The sequence below is a fragment of the Tamandua tetradactyla genome, chromosome 1 (assembly GCF_023851605.1).
Source record: "Tamandua tetradactyla isolate mTamTet1 chromosome 1, mTamTet1.pri, whole genome shotgun sequence".
Classification (NCBI taxonomy): Eukaryota; Metazoa; Chordata; class Mammalia; order Pilosa; family Myrmecophagidae; genus Tamandua; species Tamandua tetradactyla.
Window position 1 is genome coordinate 215319466 of NC_135327.1, and position 26038 is coordinate 215345503.

A 26038-nucleotide genomic window follows, 5' to 3' on the forward strand; every position below is an offset into this window, starting at 1 on the left:
GACTGTTCAAAGAACATTGCCTTAAATAATTTGCAAATCTTAAATAAATGAAAAACATACTCCAAAATGTCCTTCAGAACAAAATGGAAATAAACATACAGAAGGAGCTCAGCTCACAAATGAAGTTAAGCGATATTTGGGGATGGGGGGGAATCAAAGGCTAAAATAAAGTAATATAATGTAGAGAAATTTTTGGCAAGCAGAAGAAAATGTGGAAGTACTTTGTCTCTCTTACAACCCAGCCCTAGGCTAGACACGAAAATCCGGTAATGATAAATTAGGCTAACCCAATAAGTGGGTGTCTGTACACCTGACATTTGTATCAATAGGATATACACTAGACACAAATTATCCAGACTATATTTCTGCAAAGACTAGTTAGAAAAAAGATCAAAGTCTATTTGAAGTAAAAAATTGTAAGTTTAAAATTAAGGGAAAGGACCACGGATTAAAATGAGTAGTTCCTGTTGCCTGCTATGATAAACCCTTCAAAGTCTTTATTTCTCTTTCTTCTAAAATCAACAACTAGGGAAATAAAAAAGAGAAGGTGGTGGGTTGTGTGCCCTCCCTCCTTCTGTGGAGAAGAGAAGTCTAGTGGGGAATTCAGAAGAAAGCAACTTCTGAATTTTCTGACTGTATAACAATGCAAATTTATCAATATTTACCCATGATTAATTAAGTTACCTTTCTCTGAATAAGGGATTTTCTATGCCTGTCACAACTGATGAACGCACCTACAAAACAATGCCTCTACATCCTACATCATAAACAGTTGTGATCCAGGAAAATAAACTTATAAATTTATCGCAACTGTCCCACAGTCCCCAGCACCTGTGGACATTCTTTCCATATGCATCACAATATCCTTAATAGATTCAGAAGCACTGTGTTTCTATAGGTAGGGTAAAATAAGTACCTAATGAGTGCAAAAACAAATGAACCAAAAATCAAATGAATGCATGAGCCAAAAGGGAGACTCGTTGATCATGGTGGATTTCAGGCCTATTTAAATCCATCCTTGGTTGCTTATTTCGCCAGGTTCCCACTTTCCTTTCCCCATCTTCTCCATCCCTCCAATCATCCAAATTTTCTGAATTCTTTGTCTCCTTTCAAGGTTAAATGATCTAAAGTATGATACTTTGGCCCATTGATTTTATTATGTTAAAGAAGTCCCAGTCAAAAATGTACGAAAAACTCTGTTTAATCTAGGAATTTAGGTCTTCTCTAAGACCTAAATGGGAACTTAGGTCTCCTCTATCCCTTTAATTACTCCCAGTTTAATGTGCCAAGATAACAAAGAAATGGCTACGGATCTACCAATAATCCCTGGTCCTTCTACTCTGCCTAATTGTCCATCCTATTGTGGAAAAACATTTAGAATTACATGCCTACCCTGTGGTCTCATCCTCCTTACTCTACTACCGAGCTCATATTACTTCCATAAGGTCTCATCTCCACCATTCCCCTAAAAGTTTTTCTCACAACCCACTCTCCTCCTTTGCCTCTGGAATGCCCCACGCAGAGTCCACCCCTGCTATACTGACTTGCTCCCTTCTCTGAATTTCTACAACATTTCAGCATTCATAGCTCAGCACTTGCTATATGCCTACAGATTAGTATTTTCCTCCGATTATCTAGTAAATTTCAGCTTTGTCTTATACTTTCTTCTTAAAACCTACCAACCCGGCTTATACTACTTTCAGCAATATTTGCTTATTTACTGATCTGTTGAAACCATAGATCTGTCTTTATTTTAAAGACAGGAATAGTCTCAATGTTATCATTTGTATCATGTTGGTTCTCATATCAAAGGCCATCAATTTCCAAATTTCTACAACCAGAAAAACCCTGTTACACAACACTTCTGCACTAAAAAGTTCAGTTATATCCCTGGTCAAATCAGGATCCCTTCTCTCTGACAAAAAAAAAATTGTACAACGTACTTGCATCCAGGCACTTGGTCAAAAATAACCATATCGTTTGCTTCATCGTTTATTTTTCATTCACTTATTTATTGATACATTTGACAAACACTTAATAAACACCTGTTTGATGTGGAAGATACTTTTAAAAGTCATTTCTCTCCTTTTTACCCTGGAAAATGTTAAGGAACTGAAACCATTTTGTCTGATGAAAGTACAGTTACACAAACCCATAGGTGCAAATTATAGAGGAGTGACTGTAAACGAATGATGCTGGATTGGAAGTGTGGTTACAGAATCGTCTCACCACCTAAACTTCACACACTCCGAGCTCCCAGCTGCCTTGGCTAAGTCTGTGTTGCTGCCTGATATGGTTGGTGTACAAAGCAGAAGGTCTCACAAAAGTCTGTTGACAAAACATGTTCAGTTACGTTGGTTTGGTGTGTTTGGTGCTTTTTTTTTTTTTTTTTTTCCATTTGCGTCTGCCTTTTGATGTCTAGAAAAGTGCCACTTGTTAACCAGGCTACCCTATTTGAAAGGGTACTCTGATTTGGAGCAATGCGTGGCCAGACTTGCCTTCTCTCCTTGCGCTGCATTTCAATGGCCTCGTCTCTAACTTCAAGGCTGCAAATTTCAAGAGGGCTGACAGGAGAAAGGAAGAAAGGAAGACACACCTGTGATCGTTCCCTCTTTGCCCTTGAATGCTATTTAGTATGTTTGTTTTCCGTTTTACTCTTTCCTCTTTTCTCTCTCTCTCCAAACAGTTCATGGGTGATTTGAGGGAGGAGTTGTAGTTTCTACAAGAGTAATCCCACCTGATTCTTGGTCATTTGGAATCTAGCCCTACAGGAAGGGCCAGGTGGCCTGGGCTCTGACCCTGGAAACAAAACAACAGCAAAGGCTCATACTAACCATTATATATTATTTATTCCATCAATTTAATTTGCTCTCCTTTAAAAGCAAAATTTACAAAAAAGAAAAACAAGATGAGGTGGTTTACAGAGGCACTTGAGACACTTACAAAAGTTTTAAAATAACATGGGTAAGGAAATCAGGGAGAAAAGAAAACAAACATAAGAAAGGATGAACAAAACGGATAACACAAAATGTATACGACTTTGAGCACAAGTTGGGATTAAAATTAGGAGCAAAGATTACTAGTGGCAAAGCAAGCAATGTCACTTACATTTCATTTCTTGAACTCTCTTAAATGTAAAATTGGGACCAAAAATAAAATCTTAAATTAGAGACATCATGGGTCTAAACAATTCTTACCTAATATCTAGCACTGAATAAATGTTCAAAAACTAATTATAGTTAAATCTAAATATTTCTTAAGCATCTGCTACAGCCAGCTTACTTTGAAAGGTTAACATTCTACATAATATTACAGTGCTATTTTATGAATGTGTGTCCCAGAACATGGTATGCTAAAATGGGGTTTATCACCTCCAAATATCTCATCACCAATCCTGGCTAGAAAGCAAATCTATCAACACGATTTTTGTTTTCCTGTGAAGAATTTGAAATTGAAAGAAATAACTTCCCCTACTTTTTCCAATGGCCATTGTAGAGCAAAAATGTCTTCACCAGGCATCTCATATTTTATGAGCTAGAATAGTGATCTATTTTGCAAGTAGTTTTTCATATTTAATAAATAATTTATGATTTATTTATTCAATAGTTCTAAATATTTTTGAGCTTTGAAGTCACAGAAGATAAACTTAATGCATTTTTAGGGTATGATTACAAAAACCTCAGTTTTAGCAAAAGATATTATGGGTCATTTCTGTAAATGTGTAAGTTTAGTACAGTTCAAGTCTAAGTCTGAGCTTTTCTAGACCCCCTGAGGAGCATGAGGTACAAATCCAGCAGCCACCTGTAAAGCTAACAGAATCACTGCTTTATTCACCTTACCACTTCCTCTCTCTCCCCCAACCCCACACAGCCATGCTTCATGAAATGCTTACATCAGGAGGGACCCTTGGTCTCAACTGAGCCTCTTGTATTGTGCTTGAGGAAAGCAAGGTCTGTGTCCGGTTGACTCAATGAGTTAGTGGTAGCAAATGAGGCTCTCCTCAGCTCTTCTGACTCCAAGTTCATTGTTGCATTGACTCATATGTGTAATTTTCAGCAGTCATGGGATAACAGCAGGTTCTATAGTTTCCTATGCAAATGGCTTTCTCAGTGCAAGAGGAAGCAAGATTTTCCTCAGGGAATTATCTTGAAATCATCTAGAAGATATTTGATAGACAATTTAGATTCAAAGAGAGAGCCTGAATAAAGCCATGTGATCTAAATTCACATACACTCTCAAGTAAGCAGAAATGGCTGGAACCAACCATTAAAATGCTCAAGGATGAAGAATACAAAGTTTGAGATGACTGGATTTGTTTACGGTACATCTGATTCGTGTGAACTCGCAGGAGACTTTGCTTCACATATCTCATATTAGCCATCTTATAGCTTTCGAGTCTTCTTGGCCTGATCTACACATTACAAAAATTTCATTTTTGTTCCTTCCCTAAACTTACAAATGTGCTGAAATTAGACAGCTGGGCACTGCCCTCTCAGACCCAAAAGAAAGAGGAAACTGCTTCTCACTGCATTATATGATTTTTCACATTTTGGAACAGACCACAGTTTCAAAAAAAGTCTGAAAGGGGTGATTGTATATCTTAGTAATTGTACCTTTGCTGATGGGAGGTAAAGGGCCACTTCTTAATCTTCTTTTCCACGTGTTTCTGAGAAGGTTTTTAAGGCTCTTTTGGTAACGCCCTTCTCTCCTCCAGTGCTCTGAAAACTCTGAGTCTGTTTAATAAGCATGAGATAGTAACAATCACACCAGATTGTTCATCTGTAATGCGAGATTCCTGGAAGAAAATTAATACACAGTAGCTTATGTTTAACTTAAATAGTTGAGTGTCTTGCAGAGTGTTGGTGATAGAGAAGATATTTTTCATGCTCTGTCTGGATGGTATGTCAAAAGAGTTAAGACTTTGGAGTCAGGAAAATGTGGGGTCAAACCCCAGGCTGTCACTTATTTGTGGTGTACAATTGGATGAACCATTTAACCTCACTGAGTCTAAAGTTCCTTATTTAAAAATAAGGGTGCTACTCTGTGCCCAAATGGATACATTCGAAAGCCTCTGGCTCATAAGAGACTATAAAAATATTTGCTTTAATTTTTCAATTATTCTTGACATCAAAACAATCACTTAATTCAGGGAAACAATGAGGAATTGTATATAGGTCATTATTTGATTGTCTTTTATTTTTCAACTATCTGCCCTAGCAAATTACAAAGGGTCTTAGAAAAGTCTAAGAAAAGGTTTTTCAACTAAAAACATATTTTAATTGATAACAATTAATTAATTAATTAATAGCATCTTGATGAGTTCTTTGTTTTTGCCCGGTAGAAAATTTATCATTTATTTAACCAGAAAATAGAGACCGTAACCCCCTATCAGTTTGGGAGCATTTTCCAACGAACGTCACAGAAATCTTTACTCTCCACCCTGGCAATATATAACAAAAATATGGATAATTTTAGCAATACATAAAGTCAATATTGTGAATTGTGTTCGAGTCGAAGTTTTGACTTGGTTTTGGTTTTTTTGTTACATAGAACATCTGTCTCTATGTAAAAGATACTAGAGATCATCTGAGTTTCTGTGACAGTCCATCTGAAATCTGTCAGAGGCAAAAGAGCTGGCAGCTGTGGCAGTCTTCAAATAGCCTCGGACTCTAGGCCTAACATAGCAATGTCAGACTTCTCAGTGAGCTGGAGTGTAGTTACTGGATTTTTTTCTCCAAGCTCAAGCCAATAATCTAATCAGTATATTTAAGTTATCACAGTGCCACACATTTATGAACATTTTGGTGAGGGTTCTCTTTTTTTTTGAAACTCTTATTCACTCTTTTAATAAGTGGCTATTGTGCTTTAGGCTTGAGCTATGTAAAAACATCAATACATTATTGTGATGCATTATATTTTTATAGATAGGGACCACTACCCAATGTCAAACACTCAGAGAAAGTTGAAAACTTTGGGCATATAGTGAGATGTTTGTTCTACATCCCATTATATGCTTTACAGTTAATAAATACATTACTATTAATTGCATTTTAAAAGAAAATTTCACGTAAGTACATAGCCTCAGTCAAACTACAGATGCAATATAAGGATGCACATTTACTTAGTATCAGAAAAATAAATAAAAAGGGACTCAAAAATCTGTGTTTTATTATTTGTAGGAAATAAAGGATCCCGTTTAAGATGTTTCCCCTAGATGCTTTGGAAAGAAGCAAAGCTGTGACAAGAAAAACCTGAATCTTTCCAAGATAATCATTATTAAGTATTGTGTCTGGGAATGTGTACCATAAACATTAAAAAGTTAAAACAATTATAGTCATTTCCATAACTACTTCTTGTACATTTCCTTTACTGGAAAATCTGTGTTTATTTTTTGTTGTTGTTGTTTCCTTCCTAATTCTGTTGTTTAGATTTTTTTTTTCCTTCTGGAAAAATAGGATATAAAAATTGTAGATAGTTTATTTCTTTAATTCCACTTAAATATCTATAATTCAATCCCAAAAATCGAGATCCACTTATTATTTACATCACATTTCTTTAACAGTGTTCACTAATGGACTCTTTAACTACAAATGCACATTTTCCAGGGTTACAGAGTCCATCTAGCCTGCTGGTCTGAGACAGTACAGCTTTTTCCCCCACATAAAACTAAACCCAGTAAGGTTTTCCCATTAGGTCATATACATCACATATCATTATTAGTCTTCAATATTAACCATATCACACTCACTGAGAAAGGTTAAGTGGAAAAATTGAAGCAGCTTGGAAGGTTGAGCCAGAAAACTTGAGTCTATAAAACTAATTCCATCACCTACAGTAAAGGCTCGATGGAAGAGACACCATCAGTTCTGTATTGTTCAAGCCAGAGCTGCTAGACTGTCCTCTTTGGGACTCCATTATCAATTATATAAATTTAAATATGAGTAAAGGACCAAAATAGTGCAGGAAGAAATGGCGGAGGTCATATTCTAGCCCCTCATTTTGTCTAAACAGACAGTAAGACCCAGAGAGGTTATGTGACCTGACCAATTAGAGCAGGTTTTCAACATCCCATCTCCTAATTCATCTCTTCCCCAGGTGCTTCCTTTAAAGCAAAATAGAAGCCCTTGGTAGTGATACCATCATGTAAAAAGTCTGACCATAGTATGTGTTCTGGTGTGAATCTGGTATGTACCCCGATGTTTCGGTTTGCTAAGGTTGCTGGAATGCAATATACGAAAAATGGGATGTTAATAGTCATCCTCCATTTCATTCCTAGCTTTATAATTCCAATTTAGTTCTGGCATTTTGTGGCCATGTGCTTCAGGGAAGATTGGATCTTCAATAGGGCAGGTTCTATTCCTCTTGCCAGCGTCCGAGCAAGGGAAGGGTAGAAGTTCCAATTCTGGCCCATGAGACATAAGACATCTGCCAGTTCTTCTGCAGACATTTTCCTACCTCTTTAAGTGGGACATGAGGAAGTATAAACTTTCTTCATTCCTTCAGGCCTTTGGACAAAGTAATATTTTGAAAGGACACTTTGAACTGCCATCTTGCAACCATGAAGAAACAAGTCTAAAAACAGAATCCAACATGCTGAGGGCAGCAGAGAAAAAAAAAAATGGCCCATGTTAATCTTGAGCCACTGAATTAACCTCCAAAGAGACTATTCTTCCTCTAGGCTTTTTATGAAAGAAGATACTGTCTCTTTACTATTACGTGATTTGAGTTGTTTTCTATTGCTTTCACCTGAATGTATTTGTGGCGAGGTATTGCAAATGCTCTGCTCTCTTATGAGACCAACTACTGAATCATGTGCTCAGTTTTGAAACTTAAAAGTATATGTAATCACTATCACTTTGATATAAATGAGGTACTATGGAGTTGCTGTGATAAGAAAAAGTGTTAATGGCAACATGACTAAGAAATTCAAAAGTTCTCTTCTGAATCTTAGGACCCTTGAATTACAGTGAAATCTGCAAGACCCCCACAGCTTTAGGGGGATGGGATTTTTTTTTTCTGGGACCAATGAGAATGTTCTCAAATTGCTTATGGTGGTGAATGCATAACTCAGGGCTTATCCCAAGAGCCATTGACTGTACATTTTGGATGGAGATTGTACGATGTATGAATAAAATGGTTTAAAAACAAACAAATCTATTTCTACCCAATTTAGTGGTAATATAAGAAAAAAAAGATACCTACAAAGTAATTCCACATTCTCTCAGTAGAGAGCAAAAAAAAGCATATTTTCTGACATAATTGTGATATCATTTCAACACGAAAGCCCAAACTGACCGATCCTGGAGAAATTTAGGGTGCCAGTGAAATTCATATTTTGCTGGCTTCCCAATGACCCCTTTTGCACTCCATTACTAGCAACGGGGCTGAAGCATCAATCATCTCCTCTCATGCTATATTTAATGAGATGCTGCCTCCCCTTTTATCTGATTAGGGCATGAGATATTACATCGACCAGTTAGGTTCTATTAGAACACTTTTTTTTTTGTTGGTTTAAACATTAGGGATTTATTGGCTCACGATTTTGAGGCTAGGAGTCAAAAATCAAAGCAACACCAAGGCGATGCTTTCTCCCAAAAGACTGTGGCATTCTGAGGATGGCTCTCGGTGAGTCACAGTCTTTGGCTTCTCTGTCACATGGCAGTGCAATGGCAGTCTCTCTTGGCTTCTCTTCTAAGTTGCTTTAACTTCTGGCTGCTCTCCCAGAGGCTTTCTCTCTTCTCTCTGTCTGAATTTCATTGGGATTATAAAGGACTCCAATAATAGGATTTAGACCCATCCTGATTCAGCTGGGCCACACCGTAAGTGAATAAAGGTATTTGTGAACATGAAAAAAAAAAAACAAAACTGCAATGAGGTACAACTTCTCACCCACTGCAATGGGTGCCTCAAAAAAAAAAAAATGAAAGTAGCAGGTTTTGATGAGGATGTGGGGATGTGGGAGGTCTTGGGCATTGTTGCGGGGAGTGTAGGATGGTGCAGCCACTGTGCAGTAAAGCACTCTTGACTATACAAAGGAACAAGGCACCAACAGTTCAGTCCTGGGGACAGGAAGTGAGGGAGATATTTGGGGCCTGAATCCTCCCAGTACCCCTCAAGTCACTGCACCATCCATACATCCATCCACCCTTCAGCACAACTCACCCTGGAGAATGCGTAGACTGCCCCTGCCTGACCTGGGCCCCGAGGGAGAGCCCTCAGAGAACATTTGTACACCCACATAATTCAAATGAAATATTCTGCAATTTTAATATTGGACCTTCTCCTTTTGACCGAGGTAAAGCGGTGCCATAAGGAAGTCATCCACTATCTGGGTGATTTTTTTTTTTTTTTTAGTTCTATTATTCGAATAATCAAACTGGATCCATCCACTAGAGTTGCCTTTAAAATAATCAGCTCATGTCTTGTCCTGACTCTGTGGTACGAACTACTACTAAAGTAAAGGAAAGAGTAGAATTATAACTTATGATTTTTACTTTTATTAAAGATAAAATATTTCAACTATTGTGAAAGTAAATATACTGTCAACAGAATTATCTAGATACTGCCTTTCATTTCTACCTCTCTCCAGTCTTACCAGAAGGTAGGAGAAATATGTCTGCTTACCATAATAATGTTACTGTGATAAAAAATGTAAATATTGTATGGTCAAAATGAAAAAGAAATCTAGGCTGCAGATTTATTTTCACAATACTAACAAAACAGATCATCTCTCATTGTTCCTCCTCGACTAAAGAATATTTGGCAGAGTCTCAGCCTAGAAGCAGTATGCTGACATGATGCATTTCTGGAGTGTGGATCTGAAACATGAGATAAATTATTGGAGTCTAGTTAAAATTGCAATGCCCCAGACAGAGCTGTTCAGTTTGCATAAAATAATTATCATAAACCTCCACCTTGCCCCAGGAAGGCTTATGGACATCCAGTACAAATGAGGGGGAAAGGATTCTTCTTTCTTTTTTCATAAGATTTTCTGAAACCTGAATTCAACCTAAAGCTGAACGCTACAAATTCAAATTTTGTTCAGCAGGAAGGACCAAGGAGAGTAATACGCAGTTTGCACAGTGCAGAGATCCTGTGCTGAGAGGAAGGAAACGATAGCTCTACTTCCGGTTCTGTCACTAACTTTCCTCAGTGCAGTCACCTTAGCTCTCCGGACCTCCAGTTTCCTCACCTCTAAAACAAACAGGATGCTCCCTTGCCTGCCGTCCAGAGCTATCACAATATAACTGTACTCAATGGCCCTGATCTAAATACAAAGAATTGGTGTATAACTCTACAAAATACTTCAGAACATCTTAAGATGAAATCCAAAATGTCTGACAGTAGTCCAGGTAATTTTTCCAGAAAATCTTAAAAGCATCATCATCATGTTTTCAATGCTCTCCTCCTCACTCTGATGCCCACCACTTTTTAGATCTGATGATCCCCCGGTACCCTCTGCTCCACAAAACACACAGCACCACAGTTCATCAGTAGCTCAAGGCAGAAATAACGAGCAGACCTCGGCACCTCCATCACAGGACACCACCATCTCCAATCCATCACAGGCTGCCTGAATTCTCTAACTCCATCATCTGCACTTGAATGTCTACGTCAGCCCCCTCAGGGCTCTAGCCACATCCACTCCGGCTTTTCCCAAAACGATTCACCATCCTATAGACTAAAGGAGTCTTTGTAAATATCTATTCAGATTCTCTCTCTCTCTGTCTCCTCTCTCTACCTCACACATAAACACATACACACACATACACACATGCACATTTCAATGATTACCTTCAATGATTACCTTCATTCTCCGGGTAAACAAACATAAAAGATAAGACCTCCTCCTTTTCTCCTAGAACATGGCTCCTTCTCACTGACATCTCAGGGCATAGCTCTCTTCTGCAGAGTAGTCTTCCCTGGCCTCCCTAACTAGTCAGCTCTCACTGCTCAGGGTCCTGAGGGTACTTGTCACATTTGTAATCTATTTGTACTTTTGTGGATCTTTGGTTAATTATCTGTCGCCCCAAAGAGACTGCCAGCTCCATGCAGACAATGGTCATCTCCATTTCTGTTCACAGCTATAGTTCTGGCAGCTAATACAGCTTGACATGGATTGAACGCTCAATAAATATTAATGGAATGATGTTGAATGCTATATTACTGTCTTCATTTGCCAGAGCTGCTATGACAAATACCACCTAACGGGTTGACTTAAAACAGCAAGCATTTATTGTCTCTGCTTTTGAAGACTACAAATCCAAAATCAAGATGTTGACAAGGCCATGCTTTCTACTGGGGTCAGGAGCGTGGTGGTGACAGCAGTCCTCTGTCATATAGTATTCTCTCATTTCCGGCTTCTTCTGACTCCTGGCTTCTACTGACTTCTGGCATCTTCTGAGTGACAGCATTCAAATTTCCTCTCTTTACAAGGGCTCCAGTCATATGGATTAAGGCCCAACCTGATTCAATTTGGCTTCATCTAAAAAGGATCTTTGAAGTTCCTATCTACAAAAAAAGTTTACACCTTAACAAATAATATCCTCAAAGTCCTGTTTACGAATGGGTTCACACCCACAGGAACACAGATTAAGTCTTGAACATATTTATATGGGGGACACGATTTAACCAAAAATTACCAAAGTGCATTTGCTAACCTTAGACATTCTCAGAGTGTGACTGAAGAATCACTGGTTGTCCCTCAGGGCCAATCCCCTAACAAATTGAATATATCTCATTGAAGTCTATAACTTGCTAAGCAGTAGAGGTACAGGGATGACCAGAGCATGTATCCCCTGTCTCATGGTGCCTACATTCTGGTGTTTACTGCCAATTCATCATTGGGTTTTGTGGTATACTTTCAGCCAGTCAAGTAGCCTGGATTGTAAGAATTCTACTGCTAATCAAACATATAACCCTGGATGATCTGCTCAACCTCTGTAGCTTCAGTTTCCTCATCTTCAACATGAGAAAGTTAGATAAAATGATCAATAAGTTCTCTTCTACCAATTCATGTGTTATTATTGCTTCCTAAATTATAAGTTTTTGTAGGTATATGCTGTAGTTTCCTAGCTGCTAGAACAAATGCCGTACGATGGGTTGGCTTAAACAATGGAAATATATTGGCTCAGAATTTTGAAGTTATAAAAAGTCCAAAATCAGCATGTCAGCAAGACAAGGCTTTCTCTCTGAAAACTGGCATTCTGGGGGTGGCTGTAGGCAATCCTTGGTCATTGGCTCTTCTGTCACATGGTGATGCTCATGACAGCCTCTCCTCCTTTCTCTTCTGGATTCTACTGACTTCCAGCTTTTGGCTATTCCTTGTGGCTTCCTCTTCTATGTCCAATTTTGTTTGTTTATAGGAACTTCAACCCTATTAGATTAAGATCTACTCATTTAGTTTGGGCACCTGAACTAACATCTTCAAAGGTCCTATTCACAAATGGATTCACACCCACAGGACAGGGGTTGGGTCCTGAATGTGCCTTTTGTGGGGGACATGATTCAATCCCCAGAAGTGTTCCTGATCTAAAGGAATGGTTGATCAGAAGCAGTTAATACCTCATTTGGACTCACTAAAAGCTTGCCATTTTCTGATCCCCCTTTATTTGGTGAACTGATTATCTTGTCTTTGCTGTCAGTAGTACAGTCCTCAAATTAAATATCTTTAAAAACTACCATCCTAAAAACTTCTGTCTATGAAAAATAATGCTGAAATACTTAAAGGACAAATGAGCAAATACAGAATGTGAGAAAATAAACTGTCTCCTTCAAATAAAGTGTAAGGTTAATTGTTGTTTTGTGAAGGAAGACAATTATGATATATATTTTATCAAGAATTTAGAAAAGACATTAAGGATAGGAGGAAAAGAATAATCACCCAAAACCTCAAGATAGGCACTCAAAATATAGAAATAGCATAGAAAAGTTTGTTTTTTCTTTGACATCAAGTCTCAATATGAAAATAATTTTAAAGACCTATCAAGTTCAGTCTTTTCATTTCAAAATGAAGAGACAAAGATCCAGAGGTTAAATGATTTGCCCAAGGTCAGAGTGGGTCTATGATGGTCTAGTATAAATTCTTCTAGCTTGGGTATAGAGATGTTGTGGTGGATAGATTTAGTTGTCAATTTGGCCAGGTGAACATGCTTAGTTCTGTTGCTGTGGACATGAGCCAATGGTACGTGAACCTCATCTGCTGCTGATTACATCTGCAGTCATCTAGGAGGCGTGTCTGCTGTAATGAATGACGTTTGAGTTAATAGATTGGTGCTTAAATGAGAGAGCTCAATGTAGCACAGCCCAAGCAGCTCGGCATACCTCATCTCAGCACTGGCAGCTCAGCCCAGGCCTTGGGAGATGCAGAAAGGAATCACCCTGGGGAAAGTTGTTGGAACCCAGAGGCCTGGAGAGAGGGCCAGCAGAGATTACCCTGAGCCTTCCCACGTAAGAAAGAACCTCAGATGAAAGTTAGCTGCCTTTCCTCTGAAGAACTAACAAAATAAATCCCCTTTTATTAAAAGTCAATCTGCCTCTTGTGTGTTGCATTCTAGCAGCTAGCAAACTAGAACAGATGTCAAAGGGCAGAGACTCCCAAAGAAAATATGTTTCTTTTACACATTCCACCAATTAGTCATTAATTTTTTGATAAACTCCCTTTTGAAAACACGAAACTATGCTGAAAGGATTGAGGTTAACAGTAAATTTCCCAGCCAAGCAGAGTCCGATGGAGCTGATGGAGGGGCAGAGCAGGACGGAGGAGCCCCAGAAAAGCAAACCCTGATTGACAATGGGCTGTAGAGTTGGGTGGGACTTTGGAAAGCAGGACGTTAACATCAGTTCCATGTCTACAAATATGACGGCTTTTAAAATAAAAGGGTTTTTTTTTTATTACCATTTTTGTTTATTCCCCTTTCTTTTTTAATTTGGAAAATACTAAAAATGGAAAGAAGAAAAAATTCACATCTGTCCCATTCAAAACCAGTCATCATGTTTAGAATTTTGGTACTCTTTCTTCATCTTGTGCAAATAATTTCATAGAGCTATGATCAAGCTATTGAACATCAAGATGCCACACTGCAATAGCATTGTCACTTTTTACTAAAAATTGGTTAGGTATCAAAAATAGTACCACAAGTTTCCCAATCCAGTCCAAAGGTGCAAAAACTTCATGTGGTTTATTCTCATTTTACATCACTGCTAGAGAGTCATGCTTGGGGTGGGAAGAGGGGAAAAGAAGAATATGTTTTATTCACACAGAAGAAAAACTTGGAAAAAAATGATAATCTGAGCCTTCAATGTAACTGTCCTGGCTAACTTATGTCCACTTGCTGAATATACCTGTGGGTATATCATTCACAAACAAATATCACAATTCACACTTAAATAAAATGCCAAGCAATTAAGTAAAAATCTTGTTTTTCAAAATGTCATAGCATAGAGGGCATGTTTGACATCAGAAAGAAAGCTAGAGGATAAAAACTATAACTTTGTAACTTAGCAAACCCTAAAGCAGTCAATCATGGTGATTAAATGTAGAAATACAAGAAAGTTTTTACATGAGGGAGAACAAATGAATGTTGCAAGATGTCGAAAATTGGATGGTATTTGGAAAAAATACAGTCAATGCAAACTAGGGTCTATAGTTAACAGTAACTTTGCAATAGTCTTCCATTAATTGTAACAAAGGCAATATATCAAAGCTAAATGTTAATGAGAGCCATAAGAGGGGGAATGAGATTCTCGTTGTTGTTATTTTTCCTTTTTATTTTTTATTCTTTATTTTTTCTTTTTTATTATTATTAATTTTTTTTACCTTTTCTGCTTTCTGCCCAGAAGAAATGGAAACGCTCTCATATAGACTGTGGTGGTTAATGCATAACTATGTGATTATTCCAGGAGCTGTTGATGGCTCATTCAGGATGGACTGTCTGGTATATGAATAAAACTGTTTTAAAGATAAACAGAAAGGTACAAGTGCTGGAGAAAATTTGGAGAAAGGGATGTGCTGTTCCTATTCACTGTTGGTAGAGAAGTAGAATGGAGCAGCCCATCTGAAGCGCTGTGTGGTGGTTCCACAGGAGGCTAAATAGAGGGTTGCCGTATGATCCTGCAACCCTGTTATAAGGTATATACTTGGAAGAACTGAAAGAAGGGACACAAATGGACATTTGCATGCTGGTGCTTATGGCAGCAAAATTCATATTACCCTGATATATCCCAGAGTATTTTGTACAGAAAATAAAAATGTTTTTGCAAAGGTCCCTTGAGTGACTGAGAGAAAATGTGAAAATATTAAACTTCTCCACCTCGGAAATTTCTAATATTCTCGCAAGCATTAGGTACTGCCAATATAATAAATCAAGCCCTTGATCTTGGGGCTGCCCTTATGAAACTTATTCCTGCAAAGCAAAAGCTAAGCCTACTTATAATTATAGCCAAAAGTCACCCCCAGAGAACCTCTTTTCTTGCTCAGATGTGACCACTCTCTCTAAGCCAACTCTGCAGGTAAACTCACTACCCTCGCCCCCCACCACCATGTGGGACATGATCCCAGGAACATAAGCCTCCCTGGCATCGTGGAATATGACTCTCGGCGTTGCACTTGGCCCTGGCATCATGCAATTGAGAATGACTTCTTGACCAAAAAGGGGGAAAGTAATGAAACAAAACAGTTTCAATGGCTAAGGGATTTCAAATAGAGCCAAGAGGTCATTTTGGAGATTATTCTTATGCATTATATGGATATTTCTTTTTAATTTCTAGGTATTAAAATAACTGGAAGGAAATACCTGAAAAAAATATAGCAAAAAAAGAGTCAGTTATCTGTGTTTATATGTATCTACTTCTGGATGGTTTGTTCCACTCCACTGATCTATATATCTATCACTAACCATCTTAGTTAACCTAGCTCTATTGTAGGTCTTAAAATTATGTAGAGTGCAATACTAGTTGTCAATAAGGGGGAGCAGAGGGTAACAGATATAGGGTGTTTTCTTTTTATTTCTTTTTCTAAAGTAAAGCAAACATTCTAAAAATGATCATGGTGAATGCACAACTATATGATGATACTGTGAACCACTGACTGTATACTTGGATGGATTGTATGGTGTGTGAATATATCCCAATAAAATCACCTTTTTAAAATGTCATAGCATAAATGGATTAACCCCAGTTAATAAAAATACTCAGTTAACTAGGACAACACATTAACATTCTAAGTTGAATACATTAGTGTTTTGTGCAATGCAATTTCAATTTTCTTGAAAAATAACCTATGAATACTCAGTCTTAATTTGTAATACCAGTCTCCAATAAAAGAAACCAGTACTCTTTGGAGAAATGGCCAATTTCTAAGACTAGGGCAGAAAATATACAAGATGAGCCTGGAGCATCTTGTAGTGCCAGAAAGTAAGAAACTGCTGGGGAGAAAAATACTTTGATGGGACACAGGAGCCAAATGAAAACTCCCAAAGGCAAACACTAGAACAGTTTGAGCAACAAAAATAAAGTAGTATTGGACAATAACCAAGAGTCTAAAGTAAATATCCATGAGTGCAAATTGATATAAATAAATGATTGAATAAATTAATAAATGGGGGGAGAAGAGACAAAACTCCCAGGCAGAAAAATTCTGTGTAAATTATGTAGAAACTCTTCCCTAAAGAAGGAGGAGCATAGCTCTCCGCTCATTAAGTGTAGGCTGCACATAGTGACTTCCTTCCAAAGAGGACCCTATGGAAAGGACGAAAGTAACCATCCAGTGGAGAAACCTGACAGATGTTAGTTCAGGCAGGTGATAAAGGTCAAAATCAAGATCATAAATCACATTAACAGCACATACCTTTGATATGATATGATGAAAACAGCACTTCTTCTGCAGTCTTGTATTACTTAGAGTTCTCCAGAGAAACAGAAATTATAGGAGATATATGATGTATTATAAGAATTGACTTACGCAACCAGGGAATCAGCAAGTCTCAATTCCATACAGCAGGATGCAAGTTGGAAACTGCATGAAGGTGCTGTTGAATTCCCCAGGAGAAATTCCCCTGCCTGGCCAACATAGAGATAGACATTGTTCTTTCTGACTGGTCAACTTCTTGGTTCTCGCTTAAGGCCTCCAACTGATAGGATGAAGAGACTCCTCTCACTGCTGAAGGCAATCTTCACTGTTGATTGTAGATGCAATCAGCCATAGCTGCAATCAATTGACTAATGATTTAACAAATATAAGAAATTTAAAGAGGCAAATTACAGAATTTCTCCTGTTTTCTTTCTCATATTTATTGGGAAATAATTTCTTAGGCTATTGAAAGTTAATATCATTTCAAATAGAGATAGACTTGGATTAAGGAAAGAAGAAAATGAAACATTTGACCATAAAAAAATAAAATCTAAATTCAAGGCATTTGAAGGTCTGATAGTATAGACAGAATTCCTGACAAGCCCTTGATCTTGTGGATCTTAGGGGAGTGACATCATAAAAAAAAAAAAAATCCTTCTAAAAACCCAGAAATACAACTTACCAAATATTCCTCTAATTAAATTATAAGACAAGCTCCAACCTCAGTTAAAAAGTGTCAAGGTGTGCATGAACTCCAGCTCCCAACCAGACCCTACCTAACAAAACAGGCTTTCCAAATGCTTGGCTAGAACTTGCCAGGCTCAAAATCTGTTTCCATCTTTCTTTTTAAATGCTCTTCTACAAAAAGGTGCCCATCTTGGCCATTTAACTCAAAACTGTGTCAATTATATGCAGACCAACTGAACTCTCATATACTATGAAACCAGGAAGCTGCAAAGCACAGGAATAAAAATATGAAGAAAGGAATTCAATGCTTTTTCCCTCCGCCACACTTTCATACTGAATATCTGATCTGGAAAGGTCAGACAAGAGTCTGAGAAGCCCTGAGGATGGTCAAGTTTAGCTGAAAAAAAATAGTTTAAGCTGGGATTTGTATAAAAGGGGCCTGTGGTTATTCTTCCTTAATCAAGGGACTCTCTTCAGAGAACTGGTTGCATGAGATGGTCAAACAAACCCAGGTTTAAGATGTTCATCCTGTCTCTAGGTACAAAAAATGGGCATATACACTTTTTGGCTGCTTATCTCATCAAATGAAAACTCTGGTTCTTGTGACACAATGAGATGGAAATAACGCAGCCTTTTGGAGTTGGAAGGCAATATGAGTTTGCACCCCAGTCTCACAGCCCATTTAAACTTTCGTGCCTCAGTTTTCCCACGTACAAAATAGAGCTATAACTACTTACTATGCACACAGGATGGGATTTTAAGGATCAAATAGATAACATGACTTCAGTTTATATGTTTATGCAGACAAAAGTTCATGATTAATTGTAATAATGTTTTACTAATTGTGTTAAGTCTACCAGCAACTGATAACCTCATTTCTCAATGATCTTCAGTCTTAGCTCACATTCACATTTTCAACCAGAAAAATTTTACCTGCCACCCTCCCCCCGACCCTGCCCCACTTAGTGATTGCATTGCTGTGCCATTATCTCTGACTCGCACTGAAGTAGGGAAAGCTCCAATCATTCAAGAAAGCACCTGAGCCTCTGAGAGGTGGACAAAACTTTATTGCTGGCAAGCCCAGAGGACTTCCCATCCAAAGTCTGAGCCCTGAATATTCTTTGTTTCCGGATTATATAGGCTAGTAAGCAAGGCTGGAGTCACTATGGGAATGGGCGGTAAACACGGGAAAGGTACGGAATTTCTTTTGTCTGAGATGGGACATGCGCAGAAGACCCTGTTCTGCAGACCTGACCCGAGGCAGGGTCTGTGAACGTGACCCGAGGCAGGGTCTGCAGACATGACAGAGGCAGGGTCTGCAGTTGTGGCCAGAGGCAGTGTCTGCGGATGTGACCAGAGGCAGGGTCTGCAGATGTAACAGAGGCAGGGTCTATAGATGTGACCAGAGGCAGAGTCTGCAGATGTGAGCAGAGGCGGGGTCTACAGATGTGACAGAGGCAGGGTCTGCAGGTGTGACCAGAGGCAAGGTCTGCAGATGTGAGCAGAGGCAGGGTCTGCAGATGTGAGCAGAGGCAGGGTCTGCGGGCATAACCAGGGGCAGACAGACACACGCTGCAGACATTTTTTTTTTTACTCCCTGCTTTTTACATACTTTAAGAGTACATAATTTCATACATAAAGTCATAAGGTGATACACATGAATATACACAAATTCATAAAATTATACAACAATAATACTGAGGTGATACACATGAATTCATAACGTTACACAATAATACTGAGGTTACACTTATAAACTGCCTCAGTAAATAAACCACATTTCACCACTTTGCTTGTGCTGGTCTGAAATGATGTATGTACCCTAGAAAAGCCATGTTTTAATCCTAATCCCATTTTGTAAAGGCAGCCATTTATTCTTAACCCTATTCAGCATTGCATGTTTGAAACTGTAATTGGATTATCTCCCTGGAGATGTGATTTAATCAATAGTGGTTGTTAAATGGATTAGGTAGAGGCATGTCTCCACCCATCTGAGTGGGTCTTGATTAGTTTCTGAAGTCCTATAAAAGAGGAAACATTTTGGAGAATGAGAGATTTCTGAGAGAGCAGAGAACAACATAGCCACAAGAAGCAGAGGGTTTAAAAGCCAGTGACCTTTGGAGATGAAGAAGGAAAATGCCTCCCGGGGAGCTTCATAAAACAGGAAGCCAGGAGAAGAAGCTAGCAGGTGATGCCATGTTCACCATGTGCCCTTCCAGATGAGAGAGGAACCCTTACCTTGCTCACCATGTGCCATTCCAGATGACAGAGAAACTCTGACTGTGTTTGCCATGTGCTCTTCTACTTGAGAGAGAGACCCTGAACTTCATCAGCCTTCTTGAACCAAGGTATCTTTCTCTGGATGCCTTAAATAGGACATTTCTTTAGGCTTGTTTTAATTTTCTCAGCCTTAGAACTGCAAACCAGCAACTTATTAAATTCCCCTTTTTAAAAGCCATTCTGTTTCTGGTATATTGCATTCCAGCAGCTAGCAAACTTGAACACTGCTCAACTTCTATCTCCCTCATAAAGTTTTCCCACACAATTCCCTTCACTCTACTACCACGACCTTCAGGTATGCTTGCATGTATCATGAAAGAGTCTCCACACAGTCCCACTTTTCAGGAAACCATAAAATTCCTCTCAGAGCCAAAAGAGACTGTAGAAACCATGTGGTCCAATATCTTAATTTTACAAACGAAGAAACAGAGGCTTGGAAAATGTAACTGGTAGCATTTAATTGGTGGCAGAATGAAGACTAAAGTCCAGACCTCCAGAGAATATTTGTCAGCACATAGATCCAAATCTGACGGTATCAACCTTTGGCAGTATCAACACCATTTACTGACAAACACATGCAGAGTTCTTTAATAGAAAATATAGATGCCCTAAAAGTCTCCCTTGTACAAGCAATAGTCAAGTCCAAGAACAACAAAAGAGCGCAGCTGGTTCATCTGAAAACATCTGAGTGAAGTGAAAGCTCAGAAATATTTACTGGAAACACTTAGCATTGTGTCTTTCATACGCAGTAGTGCTCATTACTGCCCAGCAAGCAGGTGAGTGTGTGTATGAATAAATGAGGACTTGGGACAGAAGAGTTTCTCAAAATCATCTTCATGCCTCTAAAGAGCTTGAACACTTGATTTAGTACAGAAATTCATTTCTTCTCTAGAAATTTGGATACTCCAAAATTAACTTTGCACTGTTCATGCGCTATTTGAAGATGGCATTCCATATGTGCAGAGGTTCAAGATCAGGGCTACCAATGACAATATTAAATCAGTGTAGGACAAATCAAAATCCCATAAGGATTCTATAAAAACAAGAGTCTGTAGGCAAAATAACCCTACTAGATATTACGACATGATGCATACCTTAATGATTAAAATATTATAGTTTTGGTTCAGATATACACTAGTTGACCAATGGAACAAAATGGAGAGTCTAAAACAGACCCATATTATAACAGAAGTGGCATCACACATTAGCAGAGAAAAGATTGATCACTTATTCAATGTGGAAAATTTTAATGGAAAAAAATCAATGTATCCCTACCTCACTCTATAAGTGAAAATAAATTGAAATGCATTAAAACCTCAGTGAAAAACAAGTCATTAGGGAAGAAAAAAAAAGGTATAGGAGAGTAGCCTTCTGGCCTGGGGATCTGGAAATACATCTTAAATATGTTAGAAAAGGCATTATCTATAAAGGAAAAAATTATATGATCTGATTACATAAAAATTAAAGATTTCTCAACAAAGTACACTGAAGACAAAGTTAAAAGACAACTAATAGATTGAAGATATGTCCAATGTATATAACCAAGCAGGAATTAATACCCAGAATATTTAAGAAACTCCAGAAAATTTGTAAAAATAAGACAAGCAGACCAATAGAAAAAAAAAATGGGCAAAGGATACAAAATGCACAAAACTCTTAAGTAGAAGCCCGGATGGCTGATGGGAACAGCTGTCCATCCTCAATGACAGGTAATCAGAGAAATCCAAATTGGAGGCACCAGGTTATAGCTAAACTGACAAAAATAAAGTGTGGCTTATGAATGCAATTGTTTATTAGTCAGGGATCAAAAGATGATCAATTGCCAAAGACAGAACTCATAAATAATACTGAGAAAAATATATTTATAAATACAACTGGCACAATACTATTGGTATCAATTCACAGCACACTGAAAACATACCATATAGTTTTCATAGCTACATAGAAAGTAGCTCCCCATTCAGCATATGAGAATAAAACCAATATGGGCAGCCAGGAAATTGCTTATGAGGTTGGGAGACAAAGAGGGGAAAAAAATAAAAGAGTCTGAAATTGGAATAATTCTTTTAATGTGAAATAAAACAAGGAGGAACATTGATCATATTAATGCAATTTTCTGCCCTTGAAGACCAAAACAGTTAATAAGGAGAACATCTTTAATTGGGAGGGGGCGGGGGGAGAAAGCAAATTATCTGTCTCTAAATTATAGGCAGTTCACATAAAGACAGACGTTAACTTAAAATTCACGCAAGTCAGAAATCTATTTGGACTAGAGACAACCCGCCTTGACAGCCCTTTCATGGGGAAGGGATAATTGAGTGTTAATTCCACTGACCTTATTTGCATAGGCTCCTCCATGCCCCCCCCACCCACCCACCAAGCCCCAGTGGCTGTAGGCAGCATACTTTACATAGCTGTCGACTTCATGTTTTTCTTTTGACTGAATTTTTTACCTGAGGCATTTCAAGTCCTGTAACTTCAGCAATCTATTTAGGCTCACAGGCGCCCACACCTCACTCACTGCGAAGCAGGTATTTGCATGCAAGCTAACAGCTGAAGCACCTGGGAAATGAGCTAGGTCCAAATAGATGTAAGATGTAGGACTATCTGCTAAATCACTACACAGTCAGCTAATTTGTCTGCCACCTTTCAGTGTGAGATTGGGAGTGGGGATGGGGGTCAGTGTGTGTGCACGCAATGATAGAGAGTAAGCAGCGTGGGGGTATGGCTACTTGCATTTTGATCTTATTTCATTTGCTGTAATGATCCTAAGCCGAGGTTTTAAGAAGAAATTATGGAATTCTAATAACCAGATATCATAAAAAAAGAGATGATTTGAAATATAATTTGTACTATAAAGAAAAATAATATTGTTTTTTGTATTTGTATTTTTTGCAACTCACTTTCCTTAAAAAGATGGAGACCACTATGGATATATGATAGAGTTGTGCTATTAAGACATGGAATGTAACTTGTACTGAGATGTCATTTTATATTTTTAAAAATTTTAAACTCAAAAATGACAGAGAAACCATTTTCTACTCATTGCAAGGAATTTTGGACATAGGGTGAGAATTTGTTGGGATCATGCAAGCAAACCAGTAGCAACATTAGTTACATGCAGCTATTTTAACAAGGAGAGAAATTGCCACTTTCATTGCTATTATTTGTAAAAGCAGCCAGGATCCCCATTACAAGTTTCCTGTAGCCTCCTAGATACGTGACAGAATAAGCCTAAATGCAGCTGGCTTACACATAATCTCAACTCAAGACATTTCAGTGGGTATTTGGAAAGAGAACAGTTAATCTTTTCGCTGTACTGGAAAAGAAAAGATGATTTAATGCATTCTCAGCCAGCCCATGGGGATGACATTCAATATTCTTAACTGCACCCAGAATGCTGCAGGAAGTGAACCCCTATCTAACAGTCAAAATAATATGATTGTACTTACCCCATTGGTCTGCAGGTCAGTTTGTGAAAAGAAGTAGTTCCTTAGTACAAGGTAGCACATCCATTTATGTAAGGCATGAAGAACCCAGGGGTGTTAAAAGGAACAAATTGCATGGAAAATAAGTGTGTCTGGCAACTAAACCTGGCAGGTTTCAGTCCACTCTGTTAGTAGTAGTTACAAGAAACACAGAAAAATGAAGGCAGGCACTCTCTAAGCCATAAAATATAAGGTAAATGATGGGAGTTCTCAGCAGCAGCTTTTGCTTCAATTATGCCAGTATTAATAGGAAGAAATTCATTTAGGGCCAAATACATTCAGTGGGCAAAAGATTGCTTTAGAAGTCAGCAGTGCCTCCTGCTCTGCTGGGCAGGCTCCACAGGCAGTGTTTATTAGAAGGAACGCCAGCTGACCACTCTGTCTGGGGTGTCTTACAGAGCTTTTCCTCCTTCCATGAACCACCTAGAACCACTGCAAATGAATCAGCAGTAGGCCTTTCGTTACCATTTTAATGGCCCATCCATAATAGTAACTCGAAACACTTACCAGGGCCGAGTATCATCAACTGAAGATAAGAAGGAAATTTCCCTTTGAGGTCTCCATAGAGTTATAAGATGTGGGGGAGAGAGGGAGGTGGAGAAAGAGAGACCAACACTTTCTAAGGCAGCGCTTCTCAAACGTTAATGTGCATACTGATGACCTGGGGATTTTGTTAAAATGCAGATTCTGATCCAGGAGGTCCGAGCTGGGGCGGGAGATGCTGCGTGTCTAACGGGCTTCCAGGTGTGGGTAATGCTGACCGTCTGCCCACACTTTGAGTAACCACATTTCAAGGCATAAAAAAAAAAATAAAAAAAAAAAAAGCCAGAGCAGAAAGAATCTCCACCTGTGTTTCCCAGAGGTGCTTAAAGCTCAGCATGTGCAACCCTGCACTCATTATTTTCTCCCACAGTCCTGCCCCTTTCCCTGTGTGACTAGATCTATTGATGACATCATAGGTCACCCAAATAGAAGCAGAAAACTCAGATTTATTCTCAACTTTTTCTTCTCCCTCAATTGCCACCCCAGACACCAAGTCTTTTCAAAATCAGCCTTCACACCCTTTCCATCTGTGGCCTGTCTCTCTTCTTACTTCTTTGGAGCCTCGTGATCTCTTTCCCGGACCACTACCCTCACTCTATTTCCTTTCCCTTTTGAATATTCTTCCTCATTGCTGTTGGCTTGACAAGTCTCAATCTCAAGTGTGATCTATATCATTTTCCTGTTAAAATTTCTTCCACTTGACATTGTTTCCCATTTCGAAAAGGATAAAGAACAAAGTTCTTAGCAGAGCATCCGAGACCTTTACCATCTGATACGAACATCTCCTTCTGCCTTATTTACTACCATTATCCCCTCAACACCCTTTGCTTCTTCTCGGGGACCTGCCCTCACAGGAACTCATGCCCTATTCACACCCACACTAAGCCAGTTGAGGTGTCACCTCTGCCTGAAGTAACTTCATCCCTGCAATCCTCTACTTCTTTGCTGGATGCCACCTCATCAAACTAAACACATCTCTAATATGCATTTCCTCCTTTATGGAGTACTCCAAGGGTACCACTTCCTGGCACATAGTAGGGAAGCAGGAAATGTTACTGAATCAATGAATAATGACAGAGCATCATCTAATCAGAATAGCTTTCTCTACGCTGCTCCAGCCACAGTTTCGATGCTGGCTCAGATATGGGGACAGAGGAAGAAAGAATCAGACAGAAATCCTCACGTTCTAGAGACTCCATCCTTCCCTTCAAAATGCAGAAATCGTAATTTTGAGATCCCATTGTTCTCGAGAACAATGTCTGATGCTAAGAGATTCCATAAAGGTACCCACAGATGATATAGACATAGGACCAGCGATGGGGTGGGCGGGAAAGTCCTGTTTACAGCATCTTAACATCAAAGCTGTCATTTACCAGGTAGGCCATGGTGGCTCAGCAGGCACAGTTCTTGCCTGCCATGCCGGAGACCTGGGTTCAATTTCCGGTGCCTGCCCGTGCCAAAAAAAAAAAAAAAAAGCTGTCACTTACCAACTGCTTTACTGTTAGCCATCCCACTTATTTAATTAAGTAGAGTTCTAGGAACATTTTGATTAGTTGTTCCAGTGTCTGCATCTCCTATGGTGTTGTACTTTGGTCATTAGACTGGGCTATATCTGTCTGCATTTTGATATACTTAGCGATCTAATGTTTTCGTCACATGTAAATATCTCGATTGATTCACTTTGGGAGTGCATTTCCTTCAGCAGTCTAAAACCTTGTGTTTGCGGGATGGTTGTGTGGCCGGATGCAGGGCATGGGGTGGGGCTCTCAGTGCGGGGATTTGTTTCAGGGCAAGTATGGGTGCAGGTTGGGATATTACCTTGATGCCTGTGAACGTGAAGCCCAGCGGCCAGGGAGGATGTGGCTGTGTGGGTGCACCAGGCTGGGGGACGTAACCCTGGTGTGCGCTGGTCTAGGGCGTGGGGCCCTTTCTGCGCATGCGTGGAGCTCCGGCATGGATCAACGTTCTGCCTTCACCGGCTGGAGGCGGAGGTGACCAGGCTGCGCAGGTCAACGTTTTCTCAGCACTGGGAGGCGTGACTGAGGGCTATGCCCATGCGTGGGTCTGGGAGTCCTGTAAACTGCTGTTCCCAGGGTTGAGGACGTGACTGGGGTCCGTGCGCATGCACAGGTCTAGGAGGGCCGCAAACTGATGCTCATGGCTCAAGGCGGGCGGGGTGACGCTTTGTGAC

The 26038-nt window shown here is 39.1% G+C and overlaps 1 long non-coding RNA gene across 1 annotated transcript; it reads right to left on the reverse strand.

Moving 5' to 3' along the window:
• Positions 1 to 2614: 2614 nt before the first annotated feature.
• Positions 2615 to 25983, reverse strand: LOC143688083 (uncharacterized). Its single transcript, XR_013177819.1, has 5 exons — positions 25666 to 25983; positions 16961 to 17203; positions 4614 to 4733; positions 3893 to 4156; positions 2615 to 2799 (listed from the first exon to the last, which is right to left on the reverse strand). It is a non-coding gene; the product is annotated as an uncharacterized LOC143688083 (long non-coding RNA).
• Positions 25984 to 26038: the final 55 nt, after the last annotated feature.